Source organism: Vidua chalybeata, chromosome 5, assembly GCF_026979565.1.
Source record: "Vidua chalybeata isolate OUT-0048 chromosome 5, bVidCha1 merged haplotype, whole genome shotgun sequence".
NCBI classification, from domain to species: Eukaryota; Metazoa; Chordata; class Aves; order Passeriformes; family Viduidae; genus Vidua; species Vidua chalybeata.
In genome coordinates this window covers 47,688,121-47,710,946 of record NC_071534.1, presented here as the reverse complement: position 1 = coordinate 47,710,946, position 22,826 = coordinate 47,688,121, and the positions used below count along the sequence as shown (strand labels likewise).

At 36.6% G+C, this 22,826-nt stretch overlaps 1 long non-coding RNA gene across 3 annotated transcripts in view; it reads left to right on the top strand.

Annotated features, from left to right (window-relative positions):
* The first annotated feature begins 247 nt into the window (after positions 1-247).
* LOC128788619 (uncharacterized) overlaps positions 248-22,826 on the top strand; it is a 38,787-nt gene continuing 16,208 nt past the window's right edge. Inside the window, exons 1-4 of one of the 3 annotated variants that reach the window (XR_008431144.1) lie at positions 248-326; positions 4,076-4,137; positions 5,102-5,270; positions 5,539-5,737. This is a non-coding gene — a long non-coding RNA (uncharacterized LOC128788619). Of the gene's footprint in view, positions 327-4,075; positions 4,138-5,101; positions 5,271-5,367; positions 5,738-22,826 lie in introns of those variants that run through there. The other 2 variants (XR_008431145.1, XR_008431146.1) reach the window with 2 other exon arrangements.

The following is a 22,826-nucleotide window of genomic DNA, read 5'->3' as shown; positions in this document are numbered from 1 at the left end:
AGTTATTCCAAAGTACATTACTCAATCAAAAATCTTGGGCAGCATTCATATGACCTCTGCCTGCTTTCAAAATGTTGCATTTTTTTCCTCCAGAATTCTCTATTGAGTAATATGGGTTGTTTTTGGAAAGACAATGTGAGTTTCAGCAAAGCAGTTATTATATTTGGGATAATGATATTCAAAGGGACTGACTTTGCAACCTTTACATGCACAAGCAGTTAACTGTTACTTATATAAGGACAACAGAGACTACTTGTATGTATAAGGTTTGCAGGGTCACACTCAAAGGCCCCAGATAAGGCAAAGCACTTAAGAGTAGAAACTGGGTATGTATTTTGCTGAATAGAGCTGGAGTTCTGATCTGGGGCCGTAACTGACATAGTGGCGGATGGTCCTAGAGTTCAAGGCTTTTGTAGGAGTCCTACTTTATGTTTTCAATGCCATATGAACAAAGTATTTGGGAAGAGGGGATATGTGAGAAACAGGAAGATAAAAATATATTAAAAAGTGAATACAGGAGAGTAATAAGGACCTTACTTCCAGGTCTTTCAGGTGGGCTTCTCCAGGGTTAAGGAAAGCTAACAAAGATGCCAAGCTTCTTGTATAGCTCCTATACACTAGGATTTCTTACAGTGAAATTTTTGCCATTGACATCAAAGTTTTCCACAGAAATTAATTTATTTGTCAAAACTTTCCCTAGGACAGAATCTCAGTTTCAGGGGAGGATTTCAGGACTGGAAAAGAAAGAGCCTTTCATCATACCACTTTCCTATAGGCAGACCAGGGCACTACTTGATCTGCAGATGCCCTAATCACCATTGGCTAGTCTGTGCTGCAGTGTCTCTCTCCCCCTCTCTCTCTCTTTTTTGTTTTCTTAATGGGAAACAATTTTATTTTTTTCTTTGAGGAGCTAAAAGTTTTCAGATAATTTCAAATGTTTCATGCAGAGGAATTCCTGCTTTCCTGCCAACCTTTCATACATGACTTGGAAATCTGAAGGAACTTCATGCTTACACAAAAGGTTCCCCAAAAGGATGATTTGGCCATTGGGAAGCCGACAACATATTCTGCAAATTGCTTTTTTTTTTTCTTTTTTTAATGATTAAGTTGCTCAAAGGTTAACAAATTGGGATATAGCTTTTTCCAAATTAATAATAAAACAAACAAAAAACCAACCAAACAAACAAACAAACAAAAAAAAACCCCAAAAACCAACAAAACACCAAAATGAAAGACAAGCATTAATTTCTCCTGTATTACAGAAACAGTTTGCACCATAAGGTCAATATTCCAAATCTGTTATCCAGGGATGTATTACTTAGCCATAAACATTCATTCAGAAGTGCAATGAGGCATAGCACTGTATCAAACTTGACCGTATCCTTGGATAATTTGTAAGCGACAAAAAGGCAATCAAAAAACGCAATTAATTTTTGCCTCTATCAGTTCAAAAGGTAACTCCCACTCTTTGAGCACATAGCCATTACTGAGGAGTTTGCTTGTGCCACCTAAGTAAGAAAACAAATAAGAACTAACTTTTCACTCTCCTGCAGGGACTCAGATTGAAGTATATTTGCTGTGTTAAAAAAGCAAATGTTTATATAGTTGCATAGATTTTGAATAAAATTCAATTGTGGTGAAAGTTATTGCATCCCCTGTGACATCAATAGAGAGACAATCCTGCTCACCCTGCCTTTTCTGTCTGTGTTTAAGAGCTAAATAAATAAAAAATAGTGTTAGGGATTATAAACAACTAGCAGATAAGAAACACTCAGGAGCTGAGATTTTTTTTTTTTTTTTTTTTTGCTGTTGGTGGATGGAGAAAACCCGGTGTGTGCTGTGTTAGCTCAAAGTATGTCTTTAATCATGCACTGGAACATAGATAGAAACTTCTTCCTGGAAGACTTATCTGGAAACATGGTAAGAGGCACAGGCTGCTGCCATTGTTTCCAAAATACAGGATGCCAAGTGGGAGAGTGCCTCAGCCCTAGGAAGTCCAGTAGCATCTTCTTGGCATTAGAAATTCTCCCTTAGTTATGCTAAAGGGAGAGTTTCTGAAACTAGAGATCTGCCTGGTGTGGTTCCTTCTGGGCGTCCCTCCACTTTGGAGGTGAAACATGATCCCCATGGATGACAGCATTCCTCCAAACGGATTGCAAAAGCTGCCCTGCCTGCTTAGGCCATGAAATGGCTGGAAGCCTTGGAAGGGATGCAAACCAGGGAGCAATAAAAATTTGACTAAGCTTCACATCTAGGCTGCCAGGTAGGAGGGGACTCTTTGGAACTCATTCTAAGGAAAAGACAAGGGATAATTGGGTTTTTCCTCTCTTTGCTGCAAGGACAGGTTGCCAGTGAGTGCTGTCTTTCTTGAAGTCATCTTGCAGCCATCTGGCTGAAATACTGTAGGGTTTGGGGGTTTTCCACATTACTGGCCCCTAGTCATTCTGAAGCATTAACACCATTTCCTTCTGTTCAGCTATTTGTTTCTTATTCAGCTATGCCAATCCTGGAAATCATGTTCACGCAGATTTTTCCTTCTTCTTTGATAACATCATTCAAAGTTCCACTCTGATGAAATGCTAAAAAAATGAACAGACCTTCCACCAAAGACATCCATTTGTATGCATTTTGAGATATAATTCATGGCACCATATGATATTACCCTTACCATAAAGATGATTCACTGCCGTGGGAAATAAATACCAGTTCAAAAATATCTTGCCTGACTTCTTTAAAAGTATCTCCAGGCCCTGAAAATTCCTTCTCATCACACTGCGCAAAAGGAGGCATTATGTTAGTGATATGACTATGGGTCTAGTTGAGAGGGAAAAAAGGAAAGACACATTGTTGGAATAAGGATCTGTCTAACATATACCACCTGCACACGCACAAATCCCACACCTACTAGCACAGAAGTAGGTGACTGATAGAGGAGCACTTATTTGGGCAGTGAAGACAGAAGTTGGGGAAAAGTGATTTGTTTGCAGCAAATTCCATGGCAAATCAAGATACCACTCTTGATACTGTTACTGGTTAAACACTATCAGCTTCTCTGCAAATTCTTGGTAATTTCAATGGCTCTGTAGTAAGGCCATAGGTCCGAGAATTTCAAAGAAATAGTGATGCAGTAAGACCTACTGTTCTGAGCCCATCATAACATCTGTGCTTTTCACAGGTTTAATTTATTTCACTGTTTTAAACTTCTCTCTGCTTTTCCACTGTCTAAATAAATAAAAATATTTTTTTTTTTAAGTGATAAAGCAGAGAGGGAAAGAAGAGAAAGATGTGGAAAAAGAAGGCGGGGGGCAAGAAGATGACCACCTGCACTTTTATATTGCCATTTTTGGCAATATAAATTGGCAATATTTATATTGCCAACTGTTGAAAACAACAGCATTTGGCATCACACAGAACATTTCTGTCATTATGTTTTTCACTGTACTTGAAGACTGTTTCAGAAAAATATTTCAGATTAAAATGTCAGTGTTTGTGCCCAGGTCTATGGGTTTAAAAGTGTTTTTCCATGGATTCCTGATCTCACATTCTTCATTCTGCATGGCTTCAAGTCATGCCTCATAAAGGTGAGAATGTAGCATAGCTGTGCAGACTTAAAACCACAGTTCTTTCTGGTATGCTTTTCAGTTTTATGTATGGCCAAATGTATGGCCAAATTTTAGTTACATAAGTTGGTTCCATGGGTTGATACAACCTGACTAAAGGAAATGAACAGAATCTGGATTTAAAATTAAAATATACACACTTTGAAGCACAATTGTATTCACAAAAGCTGAAATAATATGTTTGCTCCATTCAGGTGGCTTTAGCAGAAAGTTACCTTTTTATTATTTTATAATTAATATATTATTTATAATTAATTTAAAATATTTTAGAAAATATATTATTCTTATATATATAGCATTTATACTAAAATAAAAGAGTTTCAAGATATTCAAAAGTTCAATCAGAGAGTAACATATTATAATGGATAGCAGAGTTCATAGTGATTTTTGTATTTTAAAACCTTGTGTAACCATATAGCATTTGATGATGGAAGTTATTTCTGCCTATACTGCAGAGTACTGATACAGCTGCTGTTGCAAGCAAAGAGGAATGCTATCAGAGCTACAGACTAAAACCGTGAGTCACCCATCAGTGTTTCTGTTGGCATGTAAACTGCAGTCATTTCTGTGACGAGAAACAAAAGACAAAAATTGAGTATTTTTAAAGTGTACCAATGAGATTTTAACACTTAGAAATCTGTTATAATTTTGCATCGTTGCATTATTTTATAGCCTTTAAAAATGCTCTTTTTATTAGTAATACCTTAAACATCATCCTTTGTGAATGAATGGAATCAATATCAAACAAAATGAGATTTCATATGACACTTTGATTTCTCTTTTTATGTTTGAGCCTACATTGCTTTTTACTTTTCTAGTTTCTAATCAATTTCCCCAATGCTTTCCTCAATTTTGGGAATGGAACATTAAAACAATTTTATATTTAATTAAATTATAAAGCCATAGTTAGAACTTAACACCCAATAAATAGAATCTAAATAAAGCAGTTATTGCTTAAAGGTAATTTTTATGTATTTCTCGTGAAATAGATGATGGTGTATTTTTGCTGGCTTTCAGCATAATCACAAAGTAAAACAATATATCTTTAAGATTCATTTGTGTTATGAATTGTTAAATTCTTATTTTCATTTGGCTTTAATTTGTGCCTTTTTGAACATTGCTGCAACAAGTTGCCATTGCTGTTTGTCCCAATGACTGTGTTGCAGGAGTGGTAATTGCAAAACAGATGAGGAAATTACCTATTATACCTCACCTACACACTGTACATGTGCACTTCCCTAATTTCCAAATTAAACTCAGTCCTGTATCTTCTCTGTGGGAACTCTCCAATCATTCTGAGCCCTTCTTCACTATGCACACCAATGGCCTTTCTCTCAGTTCCCTTCACTGCTTCTGTGCTACCTGAAAATGAGTGCTCTTCTTCTGCATTCCTCCCTGTGTCACATATGGCACTTCACAAATCCCACTGATCTTTCAGCTTTTTTTGTCAAGACACAGATTTCCCCATCTTTCTTTCACAGGTCACAGGATTTTGAGCTTCTTCTTCACTGAAATCACTTCACTGAAATACCTTGTCACAAAGACAGGATGGCCACCCTTTTTTCTCACTCTGCCTCCAGGCCCTCCTTGTGGCCTGTAACTGGTCTCTGAAGCAAATGCCTGAGCTGGATGTGGAGATTTATATGGAAGGTGAGCATTTGTTCTTATTCTTTTCTAAAAAATTATTTTAGCTCAATGAAATGCCATCTCAGAGCTCCTCTTTTACTCCCATGAGTTTTCTGTGTAGGTGGGATCTCACTTTGAGGCTACAATGCAACTTCCTTTTCTTCGGAGATGTGGAAGAACCTTTGTGTTCATTCTGCCCAACTTTCATATTGCCCACTTCACTGATGAAGCAAAGAGAGGAGGGAACCTGCCATGAGAAGTTTCTTAATGTTTATCTTCTCTTCATTTGTAGTTGGCCTTGAATGATAGGAGGTGAATACCTTCTCCTGGCTCAGAGAGGTCACTGCAGAATGTCATGAATGTTCTTCATTGGGAAAAGGGAAGACATTTTCTCTAAAGCTGCCTATATTGTACCTACTTTGTACAAAAAGAGGGTTTTACTCTATGATGCTGCATTACCACCCCTTCAATAAAATTTGAAAATCTGCAAACTTCCTAATCCTTGCACAAGCACTTAGCCATGAGGTTTTTACTGCTACTAATAGGAGTCTTTCAGCTAAATCTCTACATGTCTCTGTAATTACCTACACAAGAAGTAATGTTCTGTAATACCATTCAATCTCTATTTTCATGTCATGCCACAGTCTAATATTCCTCAGCCCATGGCAAATATGCCTTTAGAAAATAGCCTGATATAGGACAAAATAAGATCCATGTTCAAGTGAGAAGCACTCAGTGAAACAGAATCCTGTCTAGTGACTTGATACGTCAGACCATAAAAATCTAAAAAGTGCAGGGATGGTTTGTGCCAGATACAGTTTCTGGTTGGAAAATTTGGTTCTAAAAACCCATGAGAAAAAGAACTTGTTCTATTCACTGAATGGAAAAAAGAAAAGCCAAGATATTTGAAATAAAATAGAAACTATTTGAACTATACCCTTCACTTTATTTCCAATCAAGCTTACCACTGGATGTCTATAGAACAAACCCAAAAACACACAGAAAAGTGAAATGTTAATCCCAAATTGGAGAATCAGCTTATAGGAAAGACACTGATTTGCAATCTTCCTTCGGTCTCATAGAGCTCTCTGCATTGTAGGGGATATTACAGTGAGCTTCAAAAACCAGCCTAGAGAGCAGGTTTCTTAGTTCCAGGGTCTCCATAACTTTCCTTGTTTCATATGGGATACAAGAAGCAAGATGACATTTGTTCTAAAATGATTGACTGAGGATTTCACTGGAGGTCTTTTGCAATTGACCTTCTGAGAGAAAAGCAGAAAGATTTGAAATGACTGAGCAGGAAAGCTTTTCCTACCCATCGTCCACTTACAGTGGACTGCCTGTGAGTGAGTGAAACATAGGTAAAACAAATTAATACTTTGCAAGAAAGTTATAAGTCAGAAAAGTTGCTTTAGCTGTACGTTGAATGACCTTTTAAGAGGCAACCCATTCCCAGGACATAGAGCAAAAATCTCCACTTTGTAACAACTCATGGAATAGCAGATATGAAATCAGTGCAAAAAAAATTAAAAAATATTAAATGACAGTAAATGCTAATCAACAAACATCTGTGGAAAATGGATCTTTGCAAACTGACTTGCTGTACTTATAAGTTTGGCTGAGAACCATAAAAGTTTTAAAAAATGTAAGCCTGAATAAGATACTTGACTTATCTTCACAATATCTTGAGACTTTCTAAAGCTGCAAGCAACGGCATAGATAAATAAATAATATTAAATAATAAAGAATATTAAGCCCTAACAAATATGAAACATTGCATTGATAATGTCAGTGGTACAAAACAACCAACTCCAAGAGAAAAAATTACTATGAAGATTCGTGTGTTATTTAATCTGCATCTTGATGCTTCACGTTGCTATATTTTCTTTTACAGGGTTAATAAACCCCTCATTTACATATGTTGTAACTTAAGAAGCAGAAGTTGAGCTTTTTTGACATATCACAACTATTTAAATATTTGTCCAGTTCAGCTTTCTAAAATTAAGGAAATCTGTTGGAAAGTGAGAGAGATTTTAGGGAAAAACCTGGAAAATTAAATTGAAAAATATATCTTCCAGCAGAAGGTTCAAGAGACACTGTCAATTTATCAAGAGATAACTTAATCACAGTCTTTAAATACCTACATGGGAAACAGAAATTTCATAATAAGATGGTTCTTCAACAGAGCTAACAAAAATGTAATAATATCCAATAGCTTGAAATTGAACTTTGACAAAATTAGGCTCAAAATTAGGTGCATTTTTTTTTAACAGTGATGGTACTGAGCCACTATAATAATGTATCAAAGTTTTCCATAGATTATTCAAGGAACTTTTCAATAACATTGCATTTTTAAATGATTTGATATATTTCAAATATCTCAGAAAAATCCATCAGCCTTTTTTAGCAGGTCATCCTGTGTTTTCAAACCAATCCCCATGAGATGTACATTTTGTAGAACTCATGATAAGGGCCCAAATATTTGTATATTTAAAAAATTAGTCTTCCAGGACTAGTAATGATAGCTGCAGATTGTACATGGACTTTAAAATTCAGATAAGTTCAAGCAAAATGTTTCCAGGGTAGCTATGAAGAAACTGCCTGAATCACTTGTTATGCAACAAAATAGGAAAACAATATAGGTTGTCATTGTCTTAATGCCATATACAGAAAGCAGAAAAACAAGCTGATTAAATGTTTCTTTATTGACAGCAAAATCTAGTGTGGTAATTCAAATGATGAATATCCATGTGATTTTCCTCTGACTTAGGGCCTACTATCAGACATTTCTAACTAAGGAACTCTCCAACATTATACAGGAGCCCCAGGCTGTTACAAAGAATTATTTTGAAGCATCAAGAAAATGATTTTTTTTTTTTTTTTGCTGAATGGTAAAACCTGGATTTCTACTGCTGAAACCAGATGAGCTCCAAAATAGCACTCAGATGCAAAAAAACCCACAACTGGATCAAATTCAGACAATTAAGATAGTGACCTCCAAAACCACCCCACCTAACTGTTCTGAGAGGCTGCAGATAACTCCACTTTTTTCTTCAAGAAAAAGTCATTAAGTTTGAGGAATTCTGCTAGGTTTAAGAACGCTGCCATTCTCAGAGGGAGCACAGCAGCTAGGTAACTGTCCCCATCTTTAAGGTCATTTTAGTTCAAGAATCTGCTCTAAGGATTTTACTGTGACTTTATAGGAGATGTGGGTTTCGTTATCTTGACATGGAGAATTCATCTCAGGTTATCCTCCTCTAACATGACTGCTCTAACAACAGGCTATTGTACAAAGGACTATTTACTTTTATTAAGAATTGAAAATGTCTGTCACTTATAACTGAAGGCCTGACTCAGTTACAAAATCACACTGTGTGCATCTGGCATGAGAATCCCAGCCATGCAGAAACTCCTTATTCCTGGACAAAGACACCATCTTGAATAACTCTTTGTTATTGTATATTAGCGAGCTAATTAACATTTTCTGTTCACTCCCTTGTGTCCTCATCCGAATCAGAAGTGCAGAATATCATGCATCCCAGAGTTAAGCACCCAACTCCTCATTTGACACAAGAAACCTCTGAATATCATACCACTATGTCCTACTAGGGCTCTACCACATCATGTGTGATGTGATAGGTCAGGGCATATCAAGGGAAGTTGGCCATCAAGGGCTGCCTTAAGAGAGAGGGAAAGGAAAGAAAACACTTATTGGAATGTATCAAAGGACTGATCTACATTAAAAAACCGAACAAAACAAACAAACAAAGCCCACACAAAACCAACCAAACAAATAAAAAACTCACACACCTTTTTTTTTTCCTTTTGTTAGATAAGTTTTATTCAGGATCATCTGTTCCCCATGCAATTCACCACATCAGGAGTGAGGGGGTTTAAGGGTTTATTAAACTAGCCTACTAATATTGTTACTGGAAGAGAAGGTTTCTGTTTCAAAAAAAAACTCCATCAGATCAAAAGAATAATGGTAAAGCAACTTTTCCTAATCATGCCAAATCAACAGCAAGATTCCAGCAATAACTACAGAAATCAGATCAATGTCATACTGATTTAAAAAAATGGAAAAACTAGAGGAAATTGAGTAAAAAAAGGAGAGGATACTATTTCTAGGAATCACGAGACATTCTAGTCATTGTTATAAATCTAACCTAAGACGTTATAAAAAAATAACAACAATTTTAAGCTTTATATGAAAACTGGAGGAATTCATACTCAAGGTAAAAGGCAAGACTCAAGAACTCAAGAATAAAGTTACCCATAAGTTTTCTTCAACTTTGCCAGTTCTAATTAGGAACTGCAATTCCAAGTAAGAAATGAGAAAATAAATTGGAAAAGTTAATTTAATCAGTATAGTAAACCGAATTTTTAAAAATTTCACAAGAGGGGAGTCTGTCTTCTGGTCAGATCACTCACAGTGTAAGTATACACTATATTGTTGTCTTGATAAAGGAGCAGTGGAAACTTGGTGCTAGACCAAGATGAGAATTATTTTATATGGTCCTTTTCCATGGGAAAACTGCAAAGTTTTTGTGTAGGAATTTCTCCGATGAAGCATACAGATACTTCAAAAGTATGTACATTATGTTTCAACTATGCACAATTGTTTTAAACATTTTTGTGAACAGTTTTGCCTTTTCTTCATGTCATAAATTCCTCCTTCATTGTAACTGCAAATATATAAAAGATAACCATCAACTAAAACATCTTCATATGAGCTACACAGTTTTTAACACTTTTACTTCCTAGAAAATTAAAGTACTTTTGTTCAGGACAGCCTTTTTTCTGGATACAGACCTTATTCCAGATCAGAAGACTTTTGGGGGGCTTTGGAATTTTTCATGAAATGGAAAGTTTGCATCCCAATCAAAAGTGAGAGTTAAGGATTTGCTGTGCCTAGGGAATTCTGAGTGTGTCAGTTTACTGGGCATAAGTGGTCCATTTGGGTATTTGGTATTCTAATTTGCTGACATAATGTGTGCATATAATGTCTTTTTACCTTGAACGGATATGGTAAGAACAAGGTGGGAATCACACAGAGTTAACTCTACTTGTTAAACTGCTGCAGGGGCACCACTGAGTGTGTTGGAATTGCACAAGGCAGTAGAACAGAGAGAAATCCAGTCCAGCTCTAAGGACCTGATGCCCAGAAAGAGGGGATGGAGCCATGTCAGTGTTCCACATGGGCTAATGCATGGATGCCTTGGCAGGGCTGATTAATCCAGGCAGAATTAATGTGGCCACCTCATTTCTGATGTTTGAACTAACTCTGTGGGCAGCCCATTGCACTCACTTCTCCTCAGATTTGTGTGAGCAGTCGAAAAACGCCTAAAGCAGCATTGCTAGGAACTGTCATAACAGGTTTCTTCTGCATTTTTAAGAACCAATGAGGAGGCCCCTTTATGCTTTGTCAGTCTACTAGCAAAAGTTGAAAAATCATTTTGCAGCTGCTATGAAAGTATTTGAAGTGGTCTCAACTAGTACAAAAAAAAAATTATTCTGCACCAAACAAAAAACCTCTTGTTTTTATACTATTGCACTTTTACCTGAGGAGAGCAATATTTGAAAATGGTTGAGATCCTGAAATACAGATAATATCTTTCAGGATATATAGCCCTCCCCAAATTGGTCCTGGCAGAGAAGCCTGCAATCTTAACTGTATGCAATCCTCGGTGGATGAACAGCACAGCAATCAGAAGACAAGGCTGGCACATACAACGTCCTGCTTTGATGAAAATGTCTGTTGCTGTGCTCTGTGCTAACTGCAATTTTCTAAAGACTGGAATTTTTATGCTAAATAGATCACACTGTTAGAGTTCAGTTGGAAGGTTATAAAGTCCTGGGTTGCCAAGGCCACGTCATCATTCAATTGCTTTGCCATCTGCTAATATCTCTGTGTCTGTGACAAGCCCAGGTGAATTCCTAAATATATTAATGATCTAAAAACTTGTGGCCATGTTTCTTCAATGAGAGAAGACTGAACCAGAACATTTTGGTAAAGAACATCATAACTGTGAATAAGTAAAAAAAAAAAAAAAAAAAACAGTGATAATAACTGTGTGGCCTTATTTACAAGATAATCCAAATAAAATATAAAAATATTGAAAATTTTATCCCAGAATTATTTTTCCTGCTGGCCTGCAGTAGAATGTGGCATTTTAATATTGTGGAATAGTGATATAGCTCTCTTAAAAAGGGGGAATGTAGACTGATATATGTACTTGAAGGACTTGAACATTCAGGAAGAAAATAACTGTTTCCTCTCACTAACCAAAGTAAGAGGAGAATCTGTCTGCTAGTGGTTGTGAAAAGTGCAACTGGCTGTCTTAATTACCTAAAAATAGTCAATCTGAAGCTGTAGAAATCAGTTTCCATTTGACAGCACAATTAACTAATTGCCTTATAGCATTCACTTCTGTTTTGTCCAGTACCTTCCTTGGAATGGTGGGGATGCTCCCTGCATTCCTAACACTTGAGAATGGCTTCTTCAGCTCCCTGCAGAGCCCCTGTCCTTGTGGTCAGGTATAGAGGGAGACAAACATGGGAGAACATCCCAAAGTGAGGGGATACAGTTCACTCTGGGAAGAGGGGCAATGGCACAGAGCAGCAAGACTGCCAGTTAAATCTCTTTCCCTGTCAGCAGTTCCATTAATCATTTTGACCCTTTCTGGAAGCCTGCTGAAGCCGACGGAAGCCCTCTTCGTGAGTTCATTTTTGTTTGGACTGGTGTCACTAAATCACTTTCATGTCCTAAGCTCTCCTTGGAAGAATTTTGATGCTGTTTTATCAGATTATCTGTTTAACAAACTTCTTATATGAAATGAAACCCAGAATATTTATTTTTTTAGCAAAGGAAATATGGCTATAAACCAACTCAAAACAGCTTCCGAGGCTTGTTTCTGTTTTTTTTTTTTAATACATAATTTATAACATTTTAAAATTTGCTTTAAGTTTGATTCCCAAATTTACACTTAATTTCCTCTAAAAATTGCCATTATTCTTTGGTTATTCTTATACTGCAGCATTATTCACTCCGTTTCTGATTAGAAAAGCTGGAATGAAATGATCTTTCAGAAAAGTGTACCTTTTTATGTTTCCAGTATTAACTAAGAACTCAGGGTGTGATCTTTTTGAAATCAGAGGATTTTCTATTATACAGGAGTGGAAATATTTAGCTTCTCTCTCCCCTCTCAGAAAACAAACCACATCCTGGAAAAAGAAATGTTTTACACAGAATTTATACATGATAAGAGATTCATTCCACAAGTGGAGTAAGACCTTTAAAAGACCTTTATCTACCTCACAGAATAAATCTGATATGCCTTACAAACCATTATGTGATCTCTTCCTCTCATTGCATGCAGATGCAACTCCCTCTCCTAAGTGCTAACACCGTAATTTCCATTCCAGTGATGAAATTGGGTGTGGAAGGGGAGAAGTTTATTCTAATGTACTTGTATATGATAACATACTGGACTGTAAAAATTTAACATTTAGTTTGCTTCTTCTAATAAGCTTTTCGAAGCATAATAAATCTGAGTATCTTAAAACATCTGTTTGCCCTGGAAGATCAGTCGTTAGGCTTGGGCATCCTGCTGGTGGGGCTGCTGAGACTGTTTAAAGAGCCTGGTTGATACTTGCAGCGCATACTACAAAAGAGCTATTCTTTAGAAAACTTTTGATTTGCACAGCTTGCAAACACAGGATCTTGAGACTGAGCTTTATCTGTGCAAACCGTTTCTCTAGAAGTTCTTCTGGAAATTTTGTTAACAAAGTGTATCAGTGATGCTTGAAAGGCAAGACCATATTAGCAATATAAGATAAAAAAATCACACAGACTTTCTTTTTTGCTGTGTCTGAATGGGGCTTCTGGCACTCCTGACTAAGGGGCATTTTGCCAGGTGCAGAAGGTTCAACAGGGATGGCCCTCAACATACAACAGATAACTGCTACGCACCCCCAGAGAACTTACAGTGGCAAGCACTGGTCAGGGCAGATAGCAGTTTCATTTATTTCTGCACTGCAAAACCTTCTGCTCTAACCTTCTGCAAAACCTTCTGCTCTAAAGCAACCTTAAAGTGCCTCTTCTTGTTTTTCACTCCTGTGTGGTGATGAAATACAATGTGATGCAGTACCCAGTATGGCAAACTTATTCCAGCAAAGAGATTCCATAACAAAATCTTTCAGTGGCCAACCACTCACGCTGTAAAGCCCCTCTGGAGTTGTCTGACAATACAAATCAGCGAGAGCAGAGCAGACATTGCTGACCATGGAATTCCTACCCAGAGTATCTGCAGCATTTTGCCTCTTTGGCTCTGCTTAAGTAGAAAATGTGATGTGGTGGAAACCAGTTTAGGGAACATAGAGAGTGAAGCTTACAATTTTTCGGAGTTCAATTGTGCATTCACACAAAGAAAAGAAATTACACAGACAAATTCAAACTTTTTATTTTTCTAAAACTATGTGCATTGCTTGTCAGAAAACTTGACAAACAACAGCATGTTTAATATCATGGAGGTAATTCCCACAGCTTATTGTTCTGTATTTCTAGTAAATTTGTATTTACAGATTTTGTAAAACCAGTAAGGAAGAAAAATAAAGCATTTTGTCACATAGTTGCATAATAAAAAATTATTCCTATGTTTTTTAAAACATAAAGATGACGCTTTGATGATTTTATGGAGGGCTTTGGGGCTACCTTTAGTTCACCTTTGTTTTCATTTATTTATTTTGGTGGTGTTTTTAAATGTTGTATCAAAAAACTCTTCATGTTGCTTTTAGAAATTTGTGAGTTAAAGGACAATTAAATATTTTTGAAGCTGGACAGTAGTAATTAAGATACATAAAAAAGTTCGGGAAAGGTTTAATTCACAGCACTTCGAAGGTTAAATAATGACCTTCTTTATCTAAAACAAAATTATCCTATTTTCCTAAAGATACCAAGATAAAACATGTGGTGTAGGAAAAGATGTGTTACCAGGGAACTGTAGTGGAGGTCTGGTAGAACCTAACTCCACTAATTTCTGCCCTGTGACAGGGAAGGGAGTTAAAGTGGGTTTGGAGATGTTCTGAGTTCTATCAGGGCAAATCAAAAAAAAAAAAAAACAGAGTCCTGCAACTTCCTCTGCATTTCCCTAATTTTCACTGTGTTCCAGAGCAAGTAAGAGATAGTGAAAAGTGGGGAAAAAATGATAGCGGGGAAAACCCAAACTTCATCTTTAGGATAACAGTGAAAAACAGACTTGATTTACCTAGCAGAACTTGTCCAAACGCCTCCCGAAACAATGACTGCAAGCTGCTTTTTATGTGGATTCTGTTGAAGCAGAGACAAGAGAAAGACAGATGGATACAAATAAAGCAAATCAATATTTCAGGATTTTCAATGTGAGTATCCTAAATCAGTTCCCCAATACCAGGAGTAAAAGAATACAACCCCTTATCAGAGTCAATGGGATGTAGCAGCAGATTGTTTTCCAAACTGGAGTGGCTTTTGGGCTCTTTTCATGAATTTAAATCCCATTATAAATGCAGATGCTATGATTTTTCTTCCTGGTTTATATTGGTACGTAACTTGAATGTATATATTTGAGAAATTTCCTTTTCTCAAGGAAAGGAAATAAGCCTGTAGCTTTTCTCTTACACCAAGCAGATCAATACATACACTGAATAAAGCTTGTGTGAAAAGAGAATCAGCCCTGATTTTCAACAATACTTATAGCTATAGACACACTAGCTGCAGGAAATCTGCCTCTTTGACTCCTCAATTCTAGTCTCTAATACACTCTCTCTGATGGCACCATGACAATTTTCTGAAGTAGATCCCTGAGACCTTGGGTCATTAGGTTTACTTTACTTTGTATGGTTTGTCTCAAATGTGAATTCAGGTTGTTTCTCAGGTGTACTACCTACTCCTCCAGAGGAGCAGTGAGCTACCATGACAGCTGAAACACTTCCCACCCCAGTGAAGCTTACTGAAAAATGTTCCCCTGACGTGTATCACCTATTTAAGCAGTCAGGGAATGTTGTGAGGAACAAGCTTTCTTAGATTATTTCTGTTTAGGAAAAAAATGATAAAACATTTTTTCCTTGTGCTATTTCCAATTGGAAATACCATAAGGAAGCCTGATTCTTATTATATTTCCTATTTGTCTAAGTGTATTCCCATGCCAAGGGAACAGCTGAATCAAAAGGCAGGCAATAACCCAGAGTTTTGATGCAAGCAAATGGCAAGTAAGAGCAAATTACTAATCTCCTTTATTCTTTAATTTTTTTTCTTTCCCCTTCAAAATTGTTGAAAAAATTTGATGCAAAATGAAAACAGAATTATGGCTTAGGAAGCCTCTAGAAAGCCTCACTCATCTTTTCTGACAACAATCTGCTAACTAACTTGCATAAATATGAACATTTTATGCTTTCTAACATAGTTCATTGAAATGGAAAACCCAGACGCTGACTGATGATAATTTGCCCTGTCCTTGTGTATTTGCTGTAAGACTCAGTATGATGCTATGTTATTTCACTTTTTCTTTATTCTTGTCTTAATAAAAACTTTTTCCTCATGTAACCAGTATGAGTAGGGCAAATCTCTTCTATCATGCAGCAAAGTATAAACTATTCTTCAAGCAACATTTTACCCCAGGGCATGGAAGGGAAAGGGAGTATCTCTTGGTTCCCTGATGTTACGCATGATGGATACAGCCTGGGCTCCCTCCCCATCTAGACAGGACTGACAATAACAGAGGTAAACATCTCTACAGGAAGAGTGGTGCTTCTATGTGTGGACAGTGACAATGTGTTCTTCTTGGCACTTGTGCCTCATCAGGGTTATCACATTGTCTAGCAGACAAAATACCAGATGAACACACAGCCATGAATTCAGGAAGCTGACATTGCATGCTCTATGGATGCTGTAATGTTTTGGGGTTTTTCCCCAAGAAATGATTTCTAACTAAAAATATCAAATTTGCTGTCCTTTCTGAGTCCATCTCTGGTTAGAGGGAGATACCTTTTTCACTCCAAGTAATTTCTGAATCATCTTCAAAAATCAAAGAAAAACACTTCCATTGCCACATAAAGGAGATTTTGAGTTTTCATAGTCAGGATTTGTTTTGGGGACTAGTGGTGGACAGAGGGGAAAGAATGTTTTCCTTTATGAAGATCATGAAATTATTTCTATGTCACGATGTTATTTTATGTCTTTAATACTACAGATGTTTGTTGCTTGTAAAGGGCTATTTTCCATTTTCCCTTTCTCACATTTCCTAGTGATGAAAAGAATAAGGTTGTTAAATAGGTATAATGAAATGTTCTTAGCCACATGTAATTTTCAGTAGTTAGACAGTAATTTTTTTTTTTTTTTTTACCAAGATGACTTATATGGACAGTATTTTAAAACTGACAACATTTTCCTGCATAAAGATCGTGCTTGAAAAAGCCAGTTTTACAAAACCATAGTTACCTATCAAAAGGAGAAACTGAGGCAGAGGGCAATATAGGATTTGCAATTAATTCATCTCAGTGACAAAATCTTAAATTCTTTCTGACTTAATCAGGGCTCAGACGTGAATTTGTTACAGAGAAACCAACAGATAGCAAATTTCTCTGTAGTCTACTTTGAATATTTTTTTTAATTAAAAAAGAATATGAAAATTCTGAATGATAAAATGCCAGGAATAATTATCATTGCAATAACAGTGTCTGCATGTTTTACAATAGTAGGGCCTTGAATACTTTGTTTAGGTATTCTTATAGTTAAAAACAATGTGTATACCAATAATCCTTTTTGTTATATTTTAAGATTCTGGTATGGGAAAAAAAAAAAAAAAAAAAAAAACAAAGGAAAAAGCAAAAGTAACTTGTCACTTAGTAATTCATGTGGAAAGAGACCTAGCCTACAAGAGGACATTATTGTCAGCTGAATGAAAGAGATTAAATTGATAAGAAAGAATAGAGGTCTGCTTCCTTCATTGTCTTGGAAAATACATTTGTTAGGCAGCTTTCCAACACAGAAAAGAGAATAAGACACTTCTTAGGACAGAAAGATTAGTAGTTGGAATAGCAGTCTTTCATGATAAACAACAAACCACATCTTTTTACCCTTTTAGGATCTGAGAATTGCTCTCCAATTATACTTTCCTTTTATGAAGATGTGAACATGACTGCAATGGCAACTTAAAGAAGACCTAAACTTAAAATAAGGCTTTTCATTTAGTTGCTTTAATATCTGTTAACCACACTCATGTTTTAGTGGTAGATGCTTAGCTCTCATTTGGTGACAAATGTGTTTTTTTAGACAGTCTCATATTTCTGTGACAAGTTATTGGTAATATTCTGCTCCATATAAAAACATGACATAAGCAGCTACTGCTGAGGATATGACTTTAAATTAATTGGTTAAAGGAGATGAGCTCAATTTCTTGATCAAAGACTCTAAGCATCATCTACTCAATGGGCTTTCAAATGCATAAGGGATAGCAGTTTATGAAAGCAGTTTTCCATCCAGACCTTAGTATAAAAGAAACACTTGGTTAACAAAAATTATATACCGGGAGAAAGCATCACAATAAAACAAGCTATTGTTTCTTCAAAGAAATAGTTTAATGAAAAAGGCCATTATCAGTTAAATAACTTTGTGATAATATGACAGTGGGTTATATATCACAGACTTTTCCCCAGTTTAAAAGCTTGAACAAAAGCCAAATCTTTCTATTGATTGTTATAGGCTTCAAATAAGGTCTCATATATTGAAACAATGCATTTTATATAATTAGCCATCTCCAGATAATTCCTGAATTACAGTCAATGCATATACCTCTACTCAATTCTGACCTTACTTCCAGCTGAAATTACTCAGATATATCTGTTATTGTTTCTCCTACCTCCTGTGTGGATGAACACCTTCATGCAAGCCCTCAAAGGCCTGCTAGTAAGTTATGGAACTGATAATGAGTAAATAAAATGTACAGTATCAGTTTGTTTCAAATTTGTAAAAGCAACTAATATACCTTACATTTCCTTGTAGTTGCAGGAAACAGTAGTACTATTCTGCTTTCTAAGTAATTAGAATGGACAAAATTATGTTTGTTATGAAGGAGCATACCTACTTATACTGGTATCCTTCCTCCACATGCTTTATGCCATTGTGGGGAAAAAAAAATCGTTATCAAACATATTCCAAAGGATTCCAGTAGACAATGAGGTTTCTACTCCACATATCTTGTACTATTAGGATAAACCTAGCCTAAGTGGTGATGGTATCAAAATAATTAGTCACTTGCTTGGTGCATGAGACAATATTAATAGAGGTGTTGACCATTAAAAGTCTGCCAGTAGGGGCAACCAAAATCTTTTCAGAAAAACAAAAACAAATGGGATAGCAACTTGCTGTTTCAGAAAGCTAGCCAAATCCAGAGAGTATGATCTTCCTGATGTATGAATTAGTCAATTAGGTATAAATTAGTCAATAATACACTTAAGCTGGAAAACAGAAGTTTCCTCTTTAACAAACACATGAATCATCTATGAAGATGATTAGGGGACAGGAGCATCTCTCTTATGGGAAAAGGCTGAGAGAGTTGAGCCTCTTCAGCATCTAGAAGAGAACACAGAGAGCAGATCTCATCAATGCACACAAGTATCTGCAAGGTGGGTGTCAAGAGAATGGGCCAGTCTCCTTTTGGTGGTACCCAGCAATATGGCAAATGGCAATAGTCACAAACTGAAAAACAGGAAGTTCCATCTGAATGTGACAAAAAACTTCTTTCCTTTGAAGGAGACAGAAGAGTGTAAAAGACTGCTCAGAGTGGTTGTGAAGCTTCCTTCTCTGGAGATATTTGAAACACACCTGAATATGATCCAGTGCAACCTGTTCTAGGTGAACCTGCTTTAGCAGGGGGGTTTGACTACATGATCTCCAGAGCCCCCTTTCAACCCTAAATATTTCATGATTCTCTGAGTATTAGAAGGAGTCACAAGGGCAGGAAATCTTAAAGATTTCTTAGTTTCATACAATTGCTGAAGAAATTACTAGACCTGGTGGAGTGTGACTGGAGTGCATTAGATTTAGGGCACCAGCCACTTTTCCTTGTTGGGTTAGCAGTGTCAGTTTGAAGCACCCACACCCTGAGCTGTGCACTTTGCTCATCTTCCCAGCAGTGAGAAATGTTTGCTCCACACCTCCACCCACTGTATTTGCTTATACTACCTTGCATATATATCTCCAGTAATCCTTTGGGAAAGAACCAAAGTGCTATAATGCTGATTAGAGAGTGATCTTCAACAGACTCCAGGTGAGCATAACTCGAGGCCCTTCAAATCCTCTGGTACAAGGAAAAGCTCCAGGTGATGGATAGTCTATTGCAGTGGAGATGGTCTATGCATCTTCTCCCATATGCAAGTAAATTTTGTGTTGCTGCTGTATCAAATGTGAATCAATGGAGTTTAGTATGTTAACATGCCAAAAACTATCCTGCAAACTGCAGGAGTAATGTCCTGGTGACACCAACCACCCTAGCAGTTTTGTTCCTGGCTGCTGCTGAAATACATGCTTATCAAAGCTGACCAAGTTGCTCCCTCTGAGTGTCTCTGTGGTGCAACACTCAGGATGACCAGGGCCTGCAAGGGCTGCCAGCCATCCCTGGGACCCCCAGTAACCCCTCACATGTGCAAAGAGCTCTTTCACACTCAGTCTACAGCACTAGTGCACCAGACTTGTTGCATATGTTACATTTTTTTTTTTAATTGTGTTTATTTTATAGATATTCTTAGTAGGTATACAAGGATCTGTAGTCCTCTGAAGCTGTAAGTGACCCTGTCCTTTGTGGTGGAGCTTCTTTGACTTAATTTTAAAGACATAAAGGGCTGATGTTCATCTCTGAATAAGGGATTTCAGGATTTATTTATAGATAATGGAGAGGAATGGGCACTTTTGGAGTACAATTCACCTGACCGATTTTGCACACTGCTGTGAAACCTATCCTGAGTGTTTCACATATGTGAACTAAAAGGAATGGGGTTTTAAATACTGAGATTGCCACTGCCTCTTCCAGTGACAGCACATAAGGCATTGCAACAGCTATCTGGCTCATGGTGCATCCTCTGTTAATGACTTGTTGGATGGGATGCCAGGGAGAGCATTTTCCATCCAATTATTTGTTTGTTAAACTCAAAAAACCCCAGAGGCTTTTGTTTAGTTTCCACTTTTTTCCTAGCAAGTCTTTTCTTTTAAACCTGTTTGGAGAATGGAAAGAATACACAAAGTGTATTGGTAGTAGCCCTTGGTAGTAGACTTGCAGCATCTTTTGCAAGTTAGATTTTGAGTAAATGGAGACACATTAAAGTTAAGGGTTAATCTTCAAAAGGCACTGATGGAACACCGAATTCTGAATATGGAACAACAGGTAGTTCAAAATGCAATCAAAAATGGAGGCAATCTGACTTGGAAATAGCTTTTTGAAATGTGTTTAGCCTCTATATGCTTTTTTTTTTTTTTTAATGTACAGAACAATACTTATCTCACGTGAAGCAAATTATATTCTTGCCAAAATACAATAGGTTTGTGGCAAAGATGGGGATAAAATCATGGACTGAAAAATTGTGCTAAACAGTAGCTGCACTACCCTTCTTTTCTAACCTTAAGCTTTGGCTTTAACTATTGTTACTTTGGAATTTAATGTACTTTTTCTCTACCATTAAAGAGCAGATTATTTCAAAAATACCTTTTATTCAAACTAAATTGACTTTAAAAAGGAACTTAAGCTTGCCCATATGGTTTGTTTCTTTTTGTTTCTGTCTTTCACCCTTGTTTCAACACACTTCTAGCCATCCTGATTTGAAAGCAGCAGATACAGGTCTCTTGACTTCTGTAAAGGTACTCATTTACCAATATATAAAAATACCACTTGGATAGGAGAGCACCTAGCTCTGATTCAGCTGTTCATAGCTTTCATGTGTATCTCTTTTATTGGACTCTGTAGACATGCTATGGCATAATTTACTAATGGGGACATAAGAAAGGATTCTGTATTAAATTTCATTGCCTACTCTGTTACTAACGTGACAGGAGACCTTGGGCAATCCCCATGAGTTCTCTTGCTAGTCTTTCTGTATCTTTTCTATCTTGTTTATTAAGTCTGTAATTCTGCAGAAACACAGACCCAAAAGTAGTTTATTCGTTGAGTAATTCCATTTAAAAAATTTACATTTTGAGCAGGTATTTTTGTAGGGCATAGATGGGTGCTTCATAAGGGTATGTGAAGCATACAGCAGTAGGAGTCTAATATTGGCAGGAGAACTTGCACACTTTCTTCATCCTGATGCTAAACAATTTTCAATAGACATAAATTGCTATACACTGGACAGAATTACACTGATTTTCTATTCCCTTATGTACCAAAGTGGACATCCTATTCTGTAGTAAGGCATGTCTGCATAAAGTTTCCATATTAGTTGCATTTATCCATATTTGCACTGCTGAAAATGATGCAAGCTCCTAAATATCCTTGCTGGGTTTTTTAAATTTCAGCATTCCCATTGCATTTCTTCATCTTCCATTTTTTCCTCTGCAAAATATGCTTTGTCCTGCCTCTGTGGGAACACCTCATTTGTAGATGTACAGGTGTTACGCCACCTCTTATGTAGAATTATGCTGCTACTATCCCTGAAGAACTTAAGCAAGAATGTTTTGTCGTGACACAAAAGGAGTATTTGTTTACTGTATATTGTGCAAAATATAATCCCCTTCCAGTATAAATTCTGTGCTATTGTAAATTCTGACTCTCATCACAAATTTTTTTTTAAGCCTGGTTCTAGGAATAAGCAAGTATGCAGTTACTCATGGCAGCATGGTTGTACTGCAAAAAGAGCTAAAGCTCTGCTGTCTTTGCTCAATTCTGAAGCCACCCTCGCTGTTGCCTTCATGGGGAATGGACCTTATAGATGACAAATGCTCACTTTGAGTAGTCTTTTCCAGTAGCAGATGTTGCCTTTCCTGCCATTTCTATTCCTTCTGCGGTCATATGAGAAACATAGAGAGCTCTCTGGTGTGTGTTCTGGTGTTATATCTTAGCTATCTCCTGCTGTACCAAGTTCAAACTATGTGGTCTCAGCTCAGTCTAAGTCACAGACATCCTAGGGATTAGCTTCAAAATTAAGATTATGTACTCAACTGAGAAGTTCTGAGATTAATGTTTGAAGGTAACTGGGATTTTTTTTTTTTGCTTACTGACAATATATTGACTCTTCAACAAATAAAAATGACAAAACTAAGAAAGAGGCTCTATGAAAGATTTTTGTGGTGTTCAAGTGAAGTTCAATACAGGGAAAATAAAAAGCTATTTAAAAGATCAGAACTTTAAAAACTCTAGTAAAACGACATTAAATTACCCATTTTTGATATATACAAGCATTATTTTAAATATCAATATATACAAAAACTCACTGATGAGTTCTAACTTTAAATTCCTGAATTTTATGCCTTATTAGTTTCTTTCCAGTATTATTATTTTGGAAGTTATCTTACTTACCCTTCCACACATTTATGCAGTGAGGACTGATGCTAATAAAAGT